Here is a 23,479-nt window from a genome sequence, read left to right on the forward strand (position 1 = left end):
TTAGTGCAACAGTAGGGAAAATGTTGGATAGCGAAGGAATAAAAATGAATTTTCCCACTCCAGTGAGTGCAACAGTAGGGACATTGTTGGATAGTGGAAGGGTAAAATGTACTATTCCCACTCCAATTATTGCAACAGTAGGGAAAGTGTTGGATATTGGAGGATTCAAAATGATTATTCCCACTCCAGTGAGTGCAAAAGTAGGGAGTTCCAGGGAGTAGGGAAAGTGTTGGATAGAGGAGGGGTAAATAAAGACTATTCCCACTCTAGTTAATGCAAGAATAGGGCAAGTGTTGGATAGCGGAGGGGTCAAAATTAATATTAATATTCCCACTCCAGTCAGTTCAAAATTAAAAACAAACAAAATATCAGCAACATAAAATATTTAAAAAAATAAAATATATATATATATAGGAATTTTTTAAAAATTCCAAAAATAGAAACTTTGGGGCCGATTCCGATCCTGGAAAAAGTGCGCCGATTAGCCGTACGGAGCTTTTTTCCCATACGAATTGTACCCTGCAACGTCCCCCGCACGTACGACGAAGTACGATTGGTACCAGGATTGGTACCAGGAGCAGGACTCCGTACGAATCGTACAAAGACCGTACGACTCGATTCTTCGCACGAGTCTCCCTCGGAACCCGCTGTACGAGACATCTGTACGGATCGCGGCTGCTTTATCCGACCCGGCAAGTAAGATTTGTGTCGGGTACGTACCGTACGACCCTTTTCCTACGAGAGCTGAAAACAGTCGTAAAAGCAGAGGTCGCCCCGAAACAGGTACAGAACGGCCCCCCGGGTACGGCGCGTATCCCCCCATAATCGCAGGGGTATATGCACCGTACCCCATGTTCGCTGAGTGTACGGTGCGTACACCCTGCGATCGTGGGGTATGTCGCGTATCCCCCATGATTGCAGGGGTATGCGCGTAGCCCTGCGATCCTGGGGGGTACGCGCCGTACGGTGTGTATGTGATTGTGCGCTTTTCTGTACGAATTGCCCTTACCTTACGTAGACCGTACGAATCGCGTCCTGATTCCCTGGTCCGGATCGTACTCGCCGGGTCGTACGTTGTGTGTGTGCGAGTCGTACGGTTCACGGTTTCAGCCTTGCAATACGTACGGATCGCAACGATTCGGACAGATTTACGGAAGGCGGATGGTACTACGCGACTCGGACGGACGGGTACGATTCGTACGGAAAGGGTTCCGGATACGAATCGTACGGACGTTTTTTTTCCAGGATCGGAATCGACCCCTTATTGTTAAAAAGATATGACAAATACCTAGAAATATTATATTAAATGCATTTAAAAATAATTTACAAACTATTTTTTATTAGAAATTATTTATAAACAAAAACATTAATTACTAGATAAATTAATTTTTTTTTATTTCCTACCCTATAACACCGCACAATTCACAACACACATCTAAATAAATAAAAAATGACCTCCATAATTAACATAATTAAATATCAATTAAAAAAATGTTATTCATTAAAAAACAAATGAAAACAGATCAAAATGAATTTACTCCCCAAATGTTAGCCCTATAAATCCAAAACTCACACACACAAAAATAAACAATTACCCTAATTATTTATCAATTGATGAATTAATATTAATGATCAATAATTAATAATTAATTAAACATAAATTACTTTCCACCATCTACCTCAGCAAACCCCACAACCCAGACCTAAAAATCATTACACAATTTCCATAATTAATTTTAAAATAATAAATTATTATCAATTAATTTTAATTTTAATAATTAATTAAAAATAAATTACTTCTCACCCTTTACCACTATAAACCCCACAACTGACATCTAGAATTAATTACACAATTGCCATATTTAAATTATAATTAATTATCATTAATTAACAAATAACTATTAATTTAGTAAAAATAAATTACTTCCCCCTTTACCTATATAAACCCCACAACCAGCTCCTAAAAAAATTACACAATTAACATAATTAATGACCAATTAATTAATTAGTAAAAATTAACTACCAATCAATAATTACTTCATAATAAATTACCTCCTACAATTAGCACTATAAAATCTAAATTAAATAAATATTAATAAATTAAAAAACATTTATGATAATTTAATTACTTACCAACCTTTAGCCCTACAAACTGCATAACCTGCTCCTAAAAAACACAATTACCATAATTAATTTCCAATTAATTAATATTAAATAACAACCAATTAATGACAAATTAATAATAAATCAATTCCCACAATTAACACTATAAAATCTAAATATTACTAAATAAAAAATAATCCTTAATTTATTATAATTAATTGACTCACAACCCGCTACAGAACTAAAAAATGCAAAATTTCATTAAAATAAAATTGATAACTTCTAAACATTTAACACATATATTAAAAAACAAAAGCAATACTTATACGAAGAAAATAGAACACATACATTTAAAATAGATACTAAAATGCATAACACTAATTAACAAATCGATATTTAAAACAACTATATTTTTACAAATGACATTAATGACTTCAATATTTCTTACCTTAAAACCAATATTCTTGACCAAGATATTCTTGCTGTCGATATTTCTGTATCGCGATATTTTCAACTGGATATTTGTGTAAATCTATATTTTCAACTCGATATTCTGCATATCAACACAGATGTCGCCAGACCATATCTTTCTAGGAACTGTGATAGTGTCAAGATCTTTCATTAATGACATGTATACAACATCTAAAGCGACATTCTTCAGGACCAAATATCTACTCCTCATCATGTCAAGGTTAAATAGGAACACATACAGACACATATTCAAAATAAAGTAGTCTGAAATGATGTCCTTTTGCTTTATATGTGTATAAAGAAACATCTGGGAAGTATACCTTGAGGCACATAATCTATGTCAGAAATTCCAATTTCTAATAAGATTTAAGATATAAGGACTGCCACTGGACCAGTTTTCAGGAGAGTTCCTTCACCCAGATTATCACCCGAGATTATGCCAGAGATGGCCAGCAGACTTCACACTTTGCAGATGTCACTTTTTGCCTGAAGATTAAAGCCGATAAAGCAAAGTCCCGGAGTGAGACCGACTGACTGCTACTGCAGTGGGTGTTTGCCCTTCCCAGGGACTACTGTCTTCCCACCTTTAGTGATAAAGACAGCCTTTACTGTCAACAAGATAGGCAATGCATCTCTTCTCCCTAAGAAACACTAGATTGTAGGTTGCTCTGCCTTTCACACTCACCTAGTCTAGGTGTTAGCCTACATTGCAGCTAAGAGCTGGAACAAACTCCTGATCAACATCAGATGTGGCCCCACTTTGCACATCTTCAGGAAGACCCTCAAGATCTTGCTCTTCGACAGACCGGAGCTGCTCCGCCCGCTTCCCCCAGCACCTTGAGATCCTCACGGGTGAGTAGCACGCTTCACAATTACCTGATTGATTTATTGAGACTAGAAGTAGGCATTAGGGTGTTATTTTAAATTACATTTTAATACTGCTAGAAATGTTCATTGTATTCTTGATATTTATAATGTGTCTTGTTGTTGTGTTTTTAATATTCTGTGTAGTTGTTTTAGATGTACTGAGAACAGATTGTCCTTCCTTTAATAAATACTTTTAACGTAAAAGTGTTTGTTTTTCTTAGTACAAAATGTGTGATTCTGTGAGTAACGAGATACGGTTGTTGCTGTTTTCATAGTGCCCCTCTATACTTCTATGTTAATTACACATTGAATTGTGTTATGCGGGGCAATAATAACTTGTCTCTTGCATTCATCGCTGGTGCATTGAAAAAAGATCACCTGGTGGGGGGAACCCTTGTAGAGTTACACCAAAGTCTTAAATTACGCAAAAAAGTGTAAGGAGAAAATGCAATTCTCTTTACTCAGTCCTACATTGTGAACAATCACAACCAATAGGGATTCCAGAATGTTCCTTTATTCAGCTTGGGTCAACTTGTGGTTTTAGACCTATTCTGACATGATACACTGGATGGCTCCTTTAAAACACTCTGAATGTTCTGCAATACTTTGCATTTCAATATTCTGGAGTAGGTTTCCAAATTGCCTACCAGCCACGTGTTTTCACCTATGCCGTTTACTCAATGGGATAGCCAGGTAACCTTATGAAGCAGTTACAAGAACTTCTGCCTGAAGTATGTACTTCACTAACCTCTAACGCAAAGAACCAATGCATCAAGTTGATCACATCCATCGCAAGCCTGTCGACCTATGGGGATGGTGCTGTGGCAAGCTACTTCTTTTTCTCTTTTATTTAACCCAAATATGTCTACCACATTGAAATGAAGAGAGAGTGAAATAAATAAAATAACCCTTTCTGAAAAAGAAATCCTATATGCACCAGTTAAAAGTTAAAGATTTTCAATGGCTTTTTTTTTAACTTTGTTTCGCCGGTAATTGTTTTGTGAAGCCAACTGTGGACTATGGCTTATTTCCCAATGGACATTTTCACAAAAAGGCAACAATTTTAATGGTTTTTTTGGAGAGCCTCAGAAAACAGATTTTATGAATTCACTGCACAGCCTCTTGGCATAAAGAAATGTACCTGGAAATCTACTTATTGTTGCAGCACTTTGGCTCTTGAGATAACTGGAATCTGGAAGTGCAATTACATTTGTATCACAGGAACTAGCAACTTTAACAAATAATTTTTACAAGGTCCAGTAACTTTTTGAAATACTGTATAGTGCTTTAAGTGAATAGCAGATCTCCAAAACAAACCTTTTTAAACCCTTCCCTCTGACTCTTCCCCCCTCCACCTTCCCTTTACTCATCCCAAACCTCCTCCTTCTGCTATGAAAACAAAAAAGACATCTAAATCCTTCCCTCTTCTATCCCTCGACTATCCATTTCAAACCAAATAACAAACTAACATGTCCACAAATGAAATTAATGTCCTATTTCCCTATACTAATTCTCTACTAATCCTGTTTGAGCTCCGGAGTAGAGTGCTATTCGCCGAAAAGTGTTGCCTGTGTAGGGCCCGGAGTAGTGTGCTACCCGCCTAAAAAGTCCTTTAGCACCCAATCAGGGTTAGCAAGCAATATATATATATATATATATATATATATATATATATATATATATATATATATATATATATATATATATATATATATCCAAAGATTATTCACAACAAGATGAAGAAGGAATGTCCGGGCCAGCTAATGCAGTTTAACGAGCTTTAATAGTTAGCTCCACTCGACGCGTTTCGAGGAAGTTTTCCTCTTGGTCACGAGCGTGAGTGAGAGTGACTTAGTGCATTAAATACGGTCACATGACATAAGTGAAATGGTAAAAAGACTCGCAGGATTAAACCAAAACGAGCTACAATGCACAATTCAATGACAGTTCATCAAATGAAAAAATTAAACGAACATAGGCATGCACATTTCAAAACCACATTGCAGCGGGAAATAAGTAAATCAATTAAAAGGAAATGAAGACGCTTTACTAAGCGTGTGGCATGGATCATGCATTGACCTTTGGGAGAAAACACTTAAATTACAGTGTTGCTTCTCCTAACATCGCGCGTAAAAAACAATGTTGCTAGTTCTTACATCGCGCGTGAGCTGGGTGAAAAATCACCTGATACTGTACAACCTTGTTTAGCTGAAAAATTCCAGGTTGGAATTGCATCATCAAAAAGACTCAATATCTCCCCAGTGGGCAGCGACACAAATCAAATCAAAGTCTCAGTGGTGCCCCAGTGGGCAACCGTGGCCAAGTTCCTGCATGTATCCCGCTAGTGGACAACCGGTGGTACTATCATAAACGTGCTGGGCAGCCGCCGCCCGTGCTCCAATTCATACGTGCACAACTGCCATACGTGTAAAATGGTCAAATGACCGTGCATTGCAATCTCTTGTTACTCCTCACAGAGATCTGGTAAAAAAATAAATAAAAATACAGTGACTTAATGTGCAGAAGTGACATAAATCAAATGCAATGTTGCATCAACACATGTATCTCACAAACCAAACAAATGTTACCAGCTAAAATGACAGTCATATACATGTTAATTCCTATATGGTGCTTAATGAAGGCAGCTAACCCAGGTGTACTTCCAACTCCTCATCGTGGTTGTGCCCTTCTGGCTGCATGGTGTGGTATTTGATGATGAGTATAGATTCAAGCCTCCGGAGTTCGTGAATTCTGTCACCCCCCCTCTCTCTCAAAGGGACTGATGCCAGCACACAAAAAGACAAGAGATTAGCATTGCTCTTCTGGAAGGATTCAAAATGTCTGGCTATGGGATAGTTCTTGTCTTTCTTGTTGATATATATATATATATATATATATATATATATATATATATATATATATATATATATATATATATATATATATATATATATATATATATATATATAGCATACAACTTGTCCTGTCGCAGCGGGAGCACTCTTCAGTCGGTGCCGGTGAAGGGACCAGGGCAGTGTCCCGTGTTGATTGAATACCAATGATTCACCGCACAGCAAGCTAAAGTGAAAACGGTCCCTAAAGATAGCCTTAACAATCCAGCGCAAATCAAAATACAGGAACTGTGACAAGCAAGCACAAAACATGGAGGAAAGGCGAGTCAAAAGAGTGACAAAAGCAGAAAGCATCTTCCAAACAGACGCACCCCGGGAAAACAGACAAGAAACAGCAGCAACACCGCAAACAATCCCAACCACTTGTAAAACGTTATTCACTCAACTAGAGAAATTAATGAGAAAAGAAATCTCACGAGAATGGGAAATCCTAACATTGGAGAAATATGTGGAACTGAAAATGGTACCTAGAGGTCTTCGTATTTTCACTCTGCCTAATCACCCAGACACCAAGCCCGAGATGCTTGAAGAATGGGGGAATAATAATATGGGCTGCTCTAATAACATGATGCTCATAATCATTAAATATGCAAGGATTGAAGTTGATGAGTTACACAAAAAAATAGCAGAAGTGGAAGCGAAAATCACAGCCTTAAACGAAGAAAGCAGCGCCATCAAGAAACTGAGAAGCGATATGGAAAAGAATTTAGATAATCACGAAGAGGATGTACAGAACCGAAAGCAACGTAAATTTTGTAGGGACCAAGACGACTACAAATATGGCACCATCTTAACCTTTGCAAGAAAATATGATGTATATAAGCAACAATGGGCAACGGGAACATTCACGCCCGGCGAACAAACCAGCGGTTCTGAATAAGATTTCAGTGAAGGAGAGCAAAGACGCCCTGGTCTTCGCAAAATGTCTTTTTTAGACGAAATTCAGCTGCTCTATCATGTGCAGCAAACACCACAGAGTGCCAACAGGGGCAGAGGGCAATATCGCAACCGGTCAAGAGGAAGAAGAACACAAGCTCCAGGAGACGCAAACGCAAAACAAGACGCGGCAAGCGTGGATGGAGGCAGATACAACCTCAGGGTGCGCACGAAACAGAGGAAATAGACCACACTGGTACAGATACCCCCAACTTAGTAATAAATCTATCTAAATATAATCCAACAATCACAGAAACAAGATTACTAAACAAGGGGCTTTCGTTTTGTCCCAAAACCCACCATGACACAACGGAAACTAAAATAGACCTGTACAAATATACACGAAAACTGAAACTTAAAAAATTCTTTTCAAAAAGACCAACGAATAAAATCAAAACGACGCGAGAAATCACTTCAAGTGAAACAAATCAAGAATATCGGACATCGGAGGTTCCACAGCTAAGAGTAGCCTATGAACTGGCCAATGAAATAGAACAATCTGAAATCACGGATACCCAAGTCCTATCAGAAATGAACATTGAAGCAAACAAACGGCAACCAACTGACTTCAAACCACAATCGAAATTTTGCCCGATCCTGTACCCAGGAAATAAAATTGATATTTTCTATGATTTGGTGGTAAATGAGATTGAGGATATACCAAAAAACTACAACAAGAAAAGAAAAGAAAATCTAACCATTGGAGAACGACAAGCAATATCAAGCCTGAAAAACAACGTCCAAATAGAAATTAAACCTGCGGACAAGGGCGGGAATATTGTAATCATGGACAAAGATCAGTATGTAGAAGAAGCAATGCGCCAGTTAAACGACAATGATAACTATATGGTACTAAATAGAAATCCAATAGATGCAATGAAACAGGAACTGGAAACAAAATTGAGTGCATGGCAAGGAAATGGTCTAATCACAGACACGGAAAGAAAATTTCTGATGGTTGAAAATCCCATCCTTCCAACCATATACTTTTTACCTAAAGTACACAAGACACTCAGTAAACCCCCCGGCAGACCAATAATTTCAAGCTGTGGGGGACTTTACGAAAATGTTTCCAATTATGTGGATTATTTCATAGCACCACTGGTACCAACCTTAAGCTCCTACATAAAGGACACGGGAGATTTCCTACGCACCCTGATGGGAACGGAGTGGCAACCGGATTACAAGTTGGTGACGATCGACGTGGTGTCGCTGTACACGTCAATTGATCACAACATTGGTTTGACAGCCGTAAAATACTTTCTGGATCAACAACCAATCACCCGGAGAGAACACTCAAAAATGATCATGGAGATGATGACATTGTGTCTGTACAACAACATTTTTCTATTCAATAAAACCATCTACAAACAGAGCTGTGGCACAGCCATGGGAGTTTCCTTCTCTCCAAGCTACGCGAATCTCACCATGGGGTGGTGGGAGAAAACCGTAGCTTGGGGAGAAGAAAACGACCACCACATGGCAAAGGTAGCCCTTTGGCTACGCTTCATAGACGATCTGTTCCTCCTGTGGAAAGGCACAGAAACGGAATTCATAACATTCTTCAATATCCTCAATCAAAATTCAGTGGGATTAAAATTCACCTACTCCATCAGTCCAAATGAAATTGTCTTTTTAGACACAAAGGTGTATATAGCTGATGGCAAGATCCAAACAACCGTCCACAGAAAGAAAACGTCAACCAACAGCACTCTTCACGGTTTAAGCTTTCATCCACAAAAACTGATAAAAAGCATTCCGTATGGGGAGTTCCTACGGATGAAGAGGAATTGCTCTGAGGAAAAGGAAATGGAACTGAAATTCAGAGAAACTAAAGCACGATTTAAACAGAGAGGATACAACAGAACAGATCTAATGGCATGTGAAGCGAGAGCAAGAAGCAAAACAAGAGAACAAACTCTTATCACAAAGACTAGCACCGATGCCACGCAAGTAGTTGAAGAAAACAAAACCACTGATCAACCCAGGATGATAATGACTTTTAGTAAAGAGAGTTACAGAATACAGAAAGCCATGATGAAGTACTGGCATGTACTTCGTAAGGACCCGGACATTGGTACAACAATAGGAAACTACCCTTTAGTCTCCTACAGACGGGCACGAAATTTGGCGGATGAACTAACACAAAGTCACTTTGAAATCAAGAAAAATCAGTCCTGGCTTGACATCAGAAAACAAGGTTTTAATAAATGCGCAGTCTGCAAGGCGTGTAAAATAGGACGCAACATGAAAAATCTCAAGGATGCAGCTGGCAAGAATTTCACCATCGCAAACAACATAAACTGTGAATCATCCTTTGTGGTGTACATGATCCAGTGTTACTGTGGGAAATCATATATCGGCAGCACAACATGTTCCATAAAAACTCGCATACTCCAGCATATCCGAGCCATCCAAAATCACGATCACTCCTATGCCATTGCCAAACATCTAGCCAATCATGAGAACAAAACATGGCTAGATGTCAGATACTTTGGTCTGGCGATGGTACCACAACATGAAAGAGGAGGCAACCGGATTCAAAAACTGAGAAGGCTTGAATCGAAACTAATCATGAGGTTCAGAACCAAACAGCCGGCTGGCCTCAACGGCGATGAGGAACTTTATGTCCACCTATGAGAATGAAGATACACAGACGTTGGGAAACCAGCAGCAAACCTATATAAAAATACCCTCTTTTGACCATGAATGACTGTAACAAATGACCCCAGTCAACTAACCTGATTTTGTTTGGGCTAATCACAGTTACCTAAATTGATTTGTACTGAGAACAATTCATTTTCTTTTGACAAGTGCCAAATAATTTAAAAGAGGTCGTGGGCAAATGTCAGCACTGGGGACGTAGGGCACTCAGCCCTTAATTGTAACCATGGAATTGAATCCATCTAGTTACGCATTTTAATCAACTCTCGAGTAACCTGAGAGCTGATTATAGACACACGTGTCATCACGTGTGATACAAAGCGCCATAGTCCTAGTTAACTGGGGACACGCTTTAAATGCAGTAACGCCTAATGTCGCCCCAGTACTGCACAAAACCCAGAACCCAAAATAATGCAAGGCACATATATTTTTGTTGATACTACATGTCCCAGCATGCCTCAAACCAATGAGGGCGTGCCAAAGGCTAATGTGTATTGAAATAATGGAGGGACCACACAGTATAGCTACCGTGAACACGAACTACGGTTCGAAACGCGTAGGTGTTGTCACGTTTTGAAATAAAAGAAACTGCAATTTAATATCAAGGCGTGTGCGGTGAATCATTGGTATTCAATATATATATATATATATATATATATATATATATATATATATATATATATATATATATATATATACGAACCCCTCCCTCTTCTATTTCTTACTATCTTTTTAAATTCAAATAACAGACTAACATGTCCACCTCCACTGCCCAAATTATTTTAATTTTTCTCTATACTAATTCACCACTAAACTAAGTATGGGCGAATGTTGCAAATTCGCGTGAAAGCGTACTCGCGGTCCGCAAAATCCGCGAACTTTCGTGAGATTGCGGATTTTTTTATTTTTGCAAGTTCATGGGATTTTTTTCACCGCCGCTACCACGAACTTACCCATGTAGTCGTATATGGGCACGGCTATCTTGTTTTCACTGTTCGCGTTGCGTATTTCTGTTTCCGGTTGCTAGTTGCATGCTCGCGTTGTGCATTTCCTGTTGCGGATCGCAATTGCGTGTTCGCGTCTGTTTTTGCTTGCTCGCGAGGAAAATATCGCGCAAACTTACCCACGTGGTTGCAATGGGCGCGGCCATCTTGTTTTTCATTCATTGCTATGATTCTGGGCATGCCTTTTCTATTTTTCTATCCTGTTTCAATCTTTGTAATCCTTTGTTTGTTTGAACTTTTTTTTATCTTTTTTACTCGTTATCTATCTCTTTATTTTTGTACATCTATATTTTGTGTTTTTTCTACTTTTTGTTACTTTAATAATTACTTTTTTTTTAGCTCTCTCTTTGCATTTCTTTTCTTTACTTTTTTTCCCTATTCTTTCCTATTTTTCCTTTCTTTAACCCAGTACCAAGGGGAAGAGTCCCGCACCCCGCAGCCAGCTCCCTTGCGGGCTTTTAAGGGGGGAGTCTGTAAGTTCCAGGGAGATTTTCTGCTCGGTGGAGGTGGCCGCACTGGTCTCCTTTGTGCAGCGCCACCTCCCCAAGATTGTCGCAGCAGGCGGCAGGCCCGGTACCGGGTACGGCCTTCGGGAGCTTTGCCAGCTATGGGGTAAGGTGTGCAGGGCCATGTATCGGGAGTCAGGGGTGTGGCGCACCTACAACCATGTGACGCACGGAGGTCCGACATACTGGACCGGAAACAAGACCTGCTCGACCTGCTTGGTGTCGAGATCCCTGGGCTTGATGAGTACTATTAGCTATTTAATAACTACTTTGTTTTCTTCTGCTCTCTGTTATATTGCAAATATGTTTTTTCCGAAGAGCAAGAATGCTGCAGATTACATTGCAGGTAAATTAAGTTTCAAAAGCTTCTGTGATTGCAGGTGCTCGCCTGCTCAGTCAGTGGCGGTGCTACTATGCTTACTTGTTTTCAATTTTGTGCTCATTTGGCCTGAGTGATTATGTATGAGTGTACTTTACAGAACTGCGTAATGCTAGAGAGACTATTGACTCAAGTCCAGTCCTTCATTTGTACTCCTGCCACTAAGAAGAGATAGTGGTGGTGGATTGATAGGTTGAGTATATAATGACTTGTTATTTAGTAGGACATTTTTTAGTGGTCTGCAATCATGACGGACTGGGTCTGCCACTTTGCGTGCTGCTGAGTGCTGCCAGTCCTAGTAGAACCTTTTTTTGTTGGTTTAGTCAGTTACATAACTTTCCAAGTAGACGGTCCGTGAATCCAGCAATACTAATATCCTAGTAGACCACATCAGATAGGTCAATAAATTTAGTGCAATTGTTTATTTCCCCGAAATAATTTGTTATTGTTTTTTTTAAATGTTTGATTTCATTGACAACAATCATCCATGTTTTTGTCTTTCTTTCATGTACATCAGCTCCTCCCAGGGGCAAGAGGACAAAGGTGGTGGTGCCGGCGCCGGCGCCGGCGGAGCAAGAAAGCCAGGATCTGTCCACCGAGGGCTCTTCTGCTGGCCCCAGTAAGTTTTCCTGTTAATATTAACTAATTATACTTCCCGAACTTTTACAGCACATATTTATTCCAAACGTTCATCATAATTCTATTTTTTCCTAAATCGTCTTTGATCTTCTTGTAGACTGTATCTAAATTCTTATCCTGCCTCTACTATGACTCTCTGTGCTAGTACTATTTATTATTATTAGTCTGTCTGTGTAGCTAGCTAAGCTTACACAGTTGGTAAAAGGTGTTAAATAAAACTCCTACTACTCGCAATTTTATTTTTCCAGGACCTTTGTGGCCTACTTGTAGCTATTCTATGAGCATGCTGTGAGGGTCAGAGCAGGGTCATAGAATTGTTGCAACTAGCAACTGAACTCTGGAGGGGCCCCAGTCAGGAAGCACTACAGGGAGTGATTACTAATGATGAGTTTGAACCTTTGCACCTGCTGAGGGCTTTCAGTTTTGCAAAACTCATTTTTCTGCAGAACAGCAACTGTAATGCCCCAAACAAACATAGGCAACTGAACTCTGGAGGGGCCCCTCAGGAAGTAATTTAGGGAATGGTTACTAATGATGAGTGAACTTTTGCACCTGCTGAGTGCTTTTAGTTTTGCAAAACTCGTTTTTCTGCAGAACAGCAACTGTAATGCCCCAAACAAACTTACTTGTGAAAGTTGATTTCTAATCCAAAAGTGATCCAAAGAAAGTCAAAAGGCCTCAAATCCAAAAAAGTGCAGGCAAATGTCAACCTGAGGAGTTATTCTGATAAAAATCATCATTTTCAGAAGGTCTATGCTGCTTGCTAGTGGATTTCTTGTGCAGAATTGCAAATTTGTAATTTCGCGAGTGCGAGATTGTTGCTGCCCGCCGCACCTACATGTTCCCAATTGCGAACTCTCGCGATGCGTCGCCAAACTCCCGCGGGATCCCGCAGCAAGTTCCAAAATGGCGCAGCACTCGCAAAATATCAAGAAAAACAACTCAGCAAACGCTGAATGACGGTAAGTGAATGCCGCACGCCGCAATATTGTATCACCAAGAAAAAAAATCCGCTGCGTGCGAATTTGCGGTTTTTCGGTAAATTCGTAAGAGTTCGCGGATTGCGAATTTACCGAAAATCCGCAAAATCCGGGAGCGGAACGGATTTTCCGCCCATGCTTACTGTCAACATTCCAAACAGTTGGGAGTGGCCGCCATCTTGTGTCTCGGTAGGATCGAGACACAAGAGGTGGCAAAAACAAAGGGGGAAATGACCAAAAGGGGGCAGAGTACACCCCCCCCGATCCCCTAGGTTTGATGTGGGGGCCATAAAAGGGCCGTGCGGGGCAAACATTTTTTTTTATTTTGTTTCGGTTTGCACGGGGGGAGCGCCCGGTACGCGCACCGGGGAGTGTACCGGGAAGCGTACCATGGGGAACAAAGACAGAGTTTTTTAAAAAAGTAGCTTTTTTTATAAATTGGAGGTAGTTCTAAAAAGAACTGTTTTTTTTCTTTTTGTTGTTTTATATTTTTTTATTGTTTTTTGAATATTTTGTACTTTTTTTGGCTTTTATGAACAATTTTATATTTTTTTGTTATTTTTATGGGGAGAAACAAAAAACAGGGAATTGTAAAAGGCTCAACTGGAGCAAAAAAAAATCTGGAAAAAATTAAGGTTTTTTGGGGCAATTGTGGTTGTCACCAGCACGGTTGATGAGCTTTATGCTTTGGTCACCATAGGGGATGGTTTTACCACAAAAAATACAACTGATTTTGTATTCCCCAAACTCGGGTTGTATGTTTGGGACCATCTCCCTTGCCTCTGGTCCCGATGGAGTGGGTTGCTTTCTTTTGGAGGTGCTGGGTGAAGATTGGGGAGGGTTTCTGGCCAGTTCTCGGACCTCTGCCACAGCATAGTTGTTAGGATGCCTGCGCTGCATGTGGCGAATCATGGTGTTGTTGCCAAATGAGAATTTCTTGTTAGGGTTCCCCCTTGAAAGTTCTATGCCACAGATTAGGCAAGTAACCCTTGGCGCATTCACTTTTTTGAGGTCCTTTGGGATGGAAAAAAACTCCGATATAATGTGCTGCTTTGGCCTATATGGGGTATTATCTTCTGGCAGGAATGTCCTCCTCCCCTCCTCCTCCTCTTCCTCCTCCTCCTCTTCTTCATCTCCACCACTGTGGTGTTGTGGTGGTCCTCTTGGTGGTGGTGGTGGTGGTGGCTGAGTTGCTCCTGCTGCTAATGAAGCAATTTTTCAGTCCAAAAAGGTACAGAGAGGTCTTTCAACAGGTCTTCTTCACTCAAAGTACAAAGTGAGAATGAGGAAAAAAGGTGGGGGCTTTCATCATTAGGAAAAAAAAACTGTCCTGAACCAATGAAAAGTGTTATTTTCAGGTCACATGACCAGGGCTTTCATCATTAGGAAACCAAAACTGTCCTGAACCAATAAAAAGTGTTATTTTTAGGTCACATGACCAGACGCGCTTATGCTACGCGCCCCCGGGGGCAACCGGGGCGCGGCCAGGGGCGCGTCGGATGCTTACGTAGCGCGATCGTATGTGCTCGAGTGCTGCCGGGTGCGTTTACGCTGTGCGTATCACGCGGACGCGGCTACGCGATACGTCACAATGATGTTTTCGTTCGCGGCAAAAGCGCTAATGGGACGCTCACCGGTACGTGTCCTGGGGCGCGCCGTAACACTGCGCTTACCGGTGTGCTCACCGGGACGCGCACCGGGAGCACTCCAGGGCAAAAAAAAAAACATGAACAATATACATAAAAAAATAGTATTAAATAAATATACATTATAGGATTCATTATAAAAAGTATTACATTTCATAGCTATAGAACTTTGCTATTAAAAAACCTTTGAAATTCACTGAAAAAAACAAAGGTTTCACACCAGTTATAGTTAGGAATTAGCATTTAAAAAACCTATGAAATTCACTGAAAAAACCATAGGTTTCACACCAGTTATAGTTAGGAATTAGCATTTAAAAAACCTAATAGTTAGCTGGAAATTTTACTGACATAAAACCATTGAAATTCCCACGTTATAGTTAGTTGGACTCACTATAACTTGCGCGCCTGCAATGTACTGCTGATGACATCAAATATTACATCACTCATGACATGGTCAGTGACATCACTCATGACATCACTGATGACACCATCCTTGTGACAGACTGACAGACCTCCTTTCACTGTAATGTAACCCTTGAAACACATATTAAAAAATAGAAACTAACATTTTCAAAAAAATTGAGATACCCATACCAGTTACAACAACCAATTCAGTAATTCCACCATCTATATACACATCCTCTCATTCAGCAACAGTTCTATATAGTCACTCATACATATACTCACTCATCATATGTAGTGATACACATATACATCCTGTTACACACCGACAGTCATCCAAAAGTTACTCACACACATACTCACACATGCAAATAAACTATTGAACACCCATTTATTTGCATATACAGCTATACACACACTAGCACATTACTTCTAAGGAAACTTACACATACTTACTCTCTTAAACAATCACTTATAGAAACACATACTTATTTAAACAGGAACTCTTTCAATCTCTCACTCTCACATATACTCACTTATATACATCAATACTCACATATACTAGATTAAATCATATGTAGTTACTCATAAAGACACTAGTGAGGCAGGCATTCACTCACTAACACACACATATACACACTCATCCACCCATACAGTCTTGCACATACGCTGTCTTCAAAACACATACAAACAGTGAGTCAGTCACCAACCCATGCAGCCACTTATACACAAATTGAAACACTGATACATATATTTAAATATTAAAAAAATATTCGCTAATATATGTATTCACTAAGATACACTTTATAAGCCACTTAACCAATCAATATTTTATTAAAAATAACCATCCATTTACACACGTATTTAAACATTTATTCGTCCATCGACCTTTACAAATACATATATAAAACATATTGATTTTTCAGAAAGACACACATTCACTGGATGGTGTCATCAGTGATGTCATGAGTGATGTCACTGACCATGTCATGAGTGATGTAATATGTGAAGTCATCAGCAGTGCATTGCAGGCGCGCAAGTTACAGTGAGTCCAACTAACTATAACGTGGGAATTTCAATGGTTTTATGTCAGTAAAAGTTCCAGCTAAATATAACTGGTGTGAAACCTATGGTTTTTTCATTGAATTTAATAGGTTTTTTAAATGCTAATTCCTAACTATAACTGGTGTGAAACCTATGGTTTTTTCAGTGAATATATCTATGCATACACACACACCCACACACACACACACAAACACACATTACCACTGGGTAGTCATAGTCATAGTTAGGACTACCTTTCCGTGGGAAATTACTTTTTTGGTTTTGAAGAAGGGGTGATCCCCAAATGCAATTTTACCATGCAATTTCCAAAAGGATTTTTGGAAAATGCTACATTGAAAACCACTGAACAGAATTACACCAATTTTTGCACGAAATAGATGTTAGTAAAGAAAGCAAATTGTTGTGTGATTTGGTGTACATCTGTTCAGTACCTTTTGAGAAATTAAAGTTAAAATATATTTGTATATCTGGACGGCTGGGTTTGCTAAAGTCTCACAAGAGTTCTGCAGTAGCATGAATATTAAAATGTAGCCATCTTAATGGTTTGAGAGGGCTGTATAGAGCTGTAGAGAACCGAGGTGTCAACATAGAGGCTTATAATTGCTTTTAGCAATGTTGGATTAATGTCCCATGTTGTTAGTTTACCCCATAGCTTCTCTTATTAAATGCTGTGGCAAGATTGTTAAAGGCTGTATTGCGTGAGCACCCCTTCATTGTTGCTGTTTGATCTATTAGGATTCCCAAAGTAAATCGTTCCTCTTCTATACTGCAGTCTTTTTGAATGCCCATTTGAAAGTAATGGACAAGAATTTTCGTCAAGGCCCAGTGTTCCAGCTCTTCCTTTAGTATTTTTGAGAAGCAGTTTCCTTCGATGTCCAGTAATGCAATAAGGTGTAGTTTTCAGCTGGATTAGATGACCTCTTTTTATGGATGGGTACCAAAAGGGATCCTTTCCAAATTTCCGATGTTATGTTTGAGGCAATGCAGTTTTTGGAGAGTAGGTGCAATGTCTTGGCCCATGGTGAATGATTTGCTTTGAATACAGCAGCCAGGATTCCATTGGGGCCTGGGGCTCCATTACTACAGATACATTTGAGAATGAGCTAACTTGTCAGTAAGCTTTAATTCACTTTCCGGCAAGTTCCATATTGAAATTTCATTCATTAGCTTGTGGGTAGGACATTGTTTGTGTCTCTGGCTTTATTATTGGTATTGTCTGGTTTATTGGATTCAAGAATTTTCAAGCTTCTTTTGATCTGGCGGCTATATGCATTTTAACCAACTCTTTGTCCTCCTTGGTACTTCTATCTTCCCAAAGTTTTTTTCTGTACTTATTTTTTTTTTACTTTTACATCTGAGTCTTTGAGTTTCAATGATTTTATTGTTGTATTTTAATTATTTTTTAGATCACTAGTTTCTTTTGGACTTTCAGATATCAATGACGGGGATACCTAGTTCAACTAAGATCTTTTGTATAAATGCATGCCACAACAGTGCAGTAACTGTGTAGCCTTTTCCTTCATTTGTGTCTGCTTCCAGAGCAGAGCTAATGGAGTTTACTCAAAATAGCCAATTTTTTCTATTTGCCATTTTACCCTCTTGATTAGTTCAATTGTGTCTTTGGTTCACTTTTCTATTAATACACTAATTATAAAAGAATGTCATTTGTTGTACAAACTGATCACTTTTTATTTTTGGAATTATCCAGTAATTTGTTATTAGATGAAAATGAGTTATTGAGGCCAAGGTGTAATCTAGTGTTGCCAAATGTTGCAGGGATACATGGGGTGATGCAGAGGGTTGATTTGCAGGGAGCCAAAACTTTAGTACTCATATGCCAAACTTTCTAGGACCCTGATCAGCTCTTCACCCTTTATGTCTGTCTTTTAGAAGGTGGTTGACAGGGGAAGAACTCCCCAGTGGATATCGTCATATACTTGCTGAACTCATTCATTATTGTTAGTAGGTTTGTGTTAGAAATTGGGTTTATGGGTGGCAGGGGTATGCACCCTGTCCAAGCAGGAATCACAATCCAATTCACGGTAAATGCAGTCACAGTAAAAGTTTACCTGGGCTCACCCACTCATAGCTTGGCACAGAGCAGTCAGACTAAACTAAAACGGCAATGTGTAAATAATGTGTGCATCACAAACACACACAGTAACACTGTGAAAATACCACAAAAGTTCTCTCCAAACCTGTTTAGAAAAATAGGCTATATTTATCTGAGTAAAACAAGACCAAATCGTCAAAAATCCAACCTACACAAGTCAAGATATTAATTTTGCAAGATTATATCAAACTTCAGTGGTTAGAAATCAATAGTTCTAACAGGGTCTATCTGGTCGTGCTTGAATGGGGCAAATACAAATGTTCAGTCTGCCCTCGATGAAGCATGGACCGGATTCATGAGTCACGCAGAGCCACTGACAGTAAGTACCTTGGATGCGTTGATGCTCAGGGACGATGCGTTGAAATACGAAGGTAATGCGTTGCTGTTGTAGGTAATGCATCGATTCCGAAGTTGGGCAAATTCGTTGATGCGTTGATGTCAAGAGTGATGTCTAACTGCTGGGCTGAAGCTGATGCATTGGTTTGAAGCCATGCAGGGCTGGGAATGCATAAGAGTTCAGGACGAGGCATCACAGACATTGGCGATGCATTGTCCGAGACTCACGCAGCAGCGGTGATTTGGAAGTGCTGCGTTGGCAATGTCGGGCTGTGTTGTAAGTCAAGGTCATTTTGTTGTGCACTCTGTGAGCAGTGTCCAAGGCTTCAGTTCAGGTGTCGATTTTGAAGGGAATATGCCGGTTTTGAATGATGCTTCAGTGTCAATGGGTTGGTTTCTTGGTTTGTAGCACCAAACACTCACTTCCAAGGACCCAGGACTGAATTTGGTAGCACTTGGCAGAGCAGGAGCAACAGCAGAGGAGTCCAGGTGCTGGTAGCTAGATGCAGGTGTAGTCTTTGATATCCCTGAGATTTCAGAAACAGGAGGCAAGCCCAAACAAGCCCTTGGAAGAACCTTTAGAGATGCAGGATGTAGAGAGTAAAGTCCAGTCCTCTCACCCCCAGGTAAGAATCAACAAGCAGCATACCAACTCAGCAAAGTAAGCAGCAAAGTGGCAGTCCCTCCTGGCAGCACCAGAGCTCTTCTTCCTGGCAGAATATCCTCAGTCCAGAAGTGCTTTGAGTCTATGGTGTTAGAGGTCCAGTACAAAAGGCCATTTAGCCTTTGAAGTAGGGAGACTTCAAAGAAAGGTATTTGTAGTGCACAAGACCTTTCTCTTCCTTGCCCCGGCTATAGACAAACTGCAGGGGGTATGCCGCGCTTTCTATGGGGACAGGCACAGCCCTATTCAGGTGCAAGGATTAGCTTCTCTCTCTCATTCAGTAAGACCCATAAGCCTGGTGATGGGCCATCAGGATATGCAGGGCACATCTTATCTCCCTTTATGTGTAAATGTCTAGAGGGAATGCACAAAGACCAGTTGCCATCCAACCCAGACGTGTATTCCAGGGACAGGCAGAGGTATAGCATGCTTAAGGTAAGAATATGCTTACTTTCTAAAAGTGAAAGGGAGAACTAGGATAAAGTCTTAGACAGAAGGTGCACTACTCAAAAGTCCTAGACAGAAGGTGCACTACTTAAAAGTCTTAGACAGAAGGTGCACTACTTAAAAAAGGTGCGCTATTTGTTTTTAAATTGTCTAAATCTAAATGTAAACCTAAAATTGTAAGTCCGAAGATACCAAACATACTCTTCCTATCTTTTCCCAATTGGAAGTTACACTTGTAGAGTGTTACAAGGCAGCTCCAATGCTAACCTATGGGAGAGATAGGCCTTACTGAAGTGAAAACACATTTAGCTATCTTTCACCACCAGGACATGTAAAACTCCACAGTACATGTCCTGCCTTTTAACTAAATTGCACCCTGCCCAAGGTGCTACCAATGGCCTACCTTACGTGTAACTTATATGCAATTAAAGGGAAGGTTACAAGTAGGTGAAATTGCCTCGGATGGGTGGGACAATCAGTGCTGCCTGCCCACTAGTAGCATTTGATGTACAGGCCCTGGGCACATGTAGTGCACTGTACTAGGTACTTAATCAATCAAACATGCCAATCATAGAAACATCAAATGTATTTACATTCTGAACACTGAGCACATGAACTTTAGCACTGGTCAGCAGTGAAAAAGTGCCCAGAATCCTAAAACCAGCAAAAAAGGAATTGAGCACACCAAAAAGAGGTCATACGGAAAAAAGTCAGGGAAAAGAAACCCACACACCAAAAGATGCCAGGTCTAACAGTTTGAGTTAAAGTCTCTTTTTAGCAGTGAAGTTGCCTTTGTGTGAGCTGGCATTACATTGTTTAATGTATGGGGAAGTGCTCCGTCAATTTTCCATTTCATTGATGCCTTGGAATTGATATAATTGTTGCCAATAATTTATTATGCATTGTCTTTTTTACGTTATTCAAGTTTCATCAAAGGGAGTGCTGGATTATTTTATGGTATGTTGGATGAGTTATAGATAATGGAGTTGTGAATATAAATTGGAATACTCCAGAAGAACTGGGCAGATTGTTGTAGCCTAATCACTTAATAATCAAACATGCCAATCATAGAAAAATCAAATGCCATTACATTTTAGGCACGGAGCACATGAACTTTAGCACTGGTCAGCAGTGAAAAAGTGCCCTAAATCCTAAAACCAGCAAAAAAACAATTGAGCACACAAAAAGAGGTCATACTGAAAAAAGTCAGGGTAAAGAAGCCACACCAAAAGATGCCCGGTCTAACAGTTTGAGTTAAAGTCTCCTGTTAGCAGTGACGTTGGCTTTGTGTGAGCCCGCATTACATTGCTTAATGTATGGGGAAGTGCTCCGTCAATTTCCCATTTAATTGATGCCTTGGAAGTTACCTTATTCAAGTTTTATCAAAGGTAGTGCTGGGTTATTTTAGGAGTCCTAACTTTACTACTACTAAATGCCTTCTGTGAATACCAAAAGTAGTACGTTTAGGATTTTACCTCAAGTTAGTAGTAGTAAAGTTAGGAGTCCTAACTTTACTACTACTAAATGGCTTCTGTGAATACCAAAAGTAGTAAGTTTAGGATTTTATCTCAGATTAGTTCTGTGAATTGGCCCCTCTGATGCTATTGCCCTATTTAAAATGTCACCTCCACCTCTAGGTTGAGATTGGGGCACAGAATGAATCTAGGTTTGTCACCACTTAGTTGAGATTGTGCATTTCATATTTGGGGCTAATTATACTTCTTTATATCGTTTGCTCTTTGTTCAACTAATGAATTAACTGGTTGGGCTTGTAGTTCTTCATTTATATCTGCAAGGTGCTTAGAAGCTGTAAGCGTTGCTTTTTGAGTTTGTCTTCTTGGAAACCGATGTTTGTTGGATAATTTATTTTTGATCCCTTCTGCCTGTTTGCATGGCTACATCTCTTTTCGCATCCAACAGTAATGGCCTACTTATCTTTTGTGCTTGATTTTCCTGAGGACATAATTCCACCTTATTTTCGGGGCCTTCAAAATGATGCAACTGTGCCCTGAGAGAGCATGGCCATGGTTCTTGACAGATGCCGCCTGTTCATTGGGGCTTTCCTTTGCAGGTGTTGCCTCTTCAATGGAATAACTGAGACACTTGTCATTGTTTGACTAGGTGCTGCTGGACCTGGCCCTTTTTGCTGGGTCTCCTCCAGATTGTTGCATTCTGTTGCTGAAAATAGTTTTGTTGGCATTAGGACACGCCGAGACTCTGCCATCCGTGACAACCACTAATGCGATATTCATGTGAACCTGACTCTTCACACTACAGCAACCACTCAGTGTGACCGGCAACATGAGAGCTGCCATCAAGCCTCTCCATCAACAACCATCTGCGAAGCCTGACCGGATTTTTGAACTCCAGCAACAACTGTCTGTGACATCTAACTGGATCTTCAGGCTACAGCGGCGACCGTCCGTGGTGCCAGGCCTGCTTTTAGTGCTACAGCTATGACCATCTGCAAAGCTCTCCCTGCTCTTCATAGCCAGTGCATCTCAAACAGAACTCATAGTGCCGGATTGTGAGAACCTTCTCAGCTGGACTAACCTGGTCCCTGTATCCAGCCCGCGCTCCATTGCGGTTGGACTGACTTTCCCCAGTCTAGCAGGAACAGAGTTTGTAATTGACTCTTCGGGTCCTGACATTTGGACAGCTATCCCTGAGGGCTATATAATTGTACGGAAAGATAGAAATAAGGGCAGAGGTGGTGGGAAGCTATTATTTTAAAGGACTGCTATACCCTGACCCAGCTGCCCCTGGTGAACCTGGAGAATGGCAGAGGTACTGGGATTTACCCTACCCTTTTCTCCCAAACAATAAATATACGGAGGCCTTATATATAGACCCCACGGCACGGTGGCAGGAGTTGTTTCGGCTCTTTGTGAAATGATATCCCATTTGGCCCTGAGGTACGGATACTGTGTCCTGCTGGGGGAATTCAATTTACACATGGACTGTGATCAGCTAAAGAATAGCCATACACTGATGGAGAGCTGCACGGCCATGGGCCTTATGCCTTCCACTAGGGCCCGACTCATTTGACCGGACATACGCTGGACCAAAAAAATTCCCCCTGATGTCGATCCTCCCACGCCTTTGGTCTGGTCTGATCATTTTCACCTTGGGTTCAGATGGCCAAAATTCAGTAATATCCCTCTCAACGAGTGCAACCCTACCCATACAGTCAATGCTCTCGTCAAAATTAAATCAGATCTACTGATCAATAAGGTTGAAGCCACTGGTCCTTCCCTGACTGTCAAGATTAGCATTGATGTAGGCCTGGTTGAGGACTGGATTGAGTCCGCTTGTCAGTCTCTGGCTCTGGAAAGCGGCACCAAA

The sequence above is a fragment of the Lissotriton vulgaris genome, chromosome 5 (assembly GCF_964263255.1).
Source record: "Lissotriton vulgaris chromosome 5, aLisVul1.2, whole genome shotgun sequence".
NCBI lineage: Eukaryota > Metazoa > Chordata > Amphibia > Caudata > Salamandridae > Lissotriton > Lissotriton vulgaris.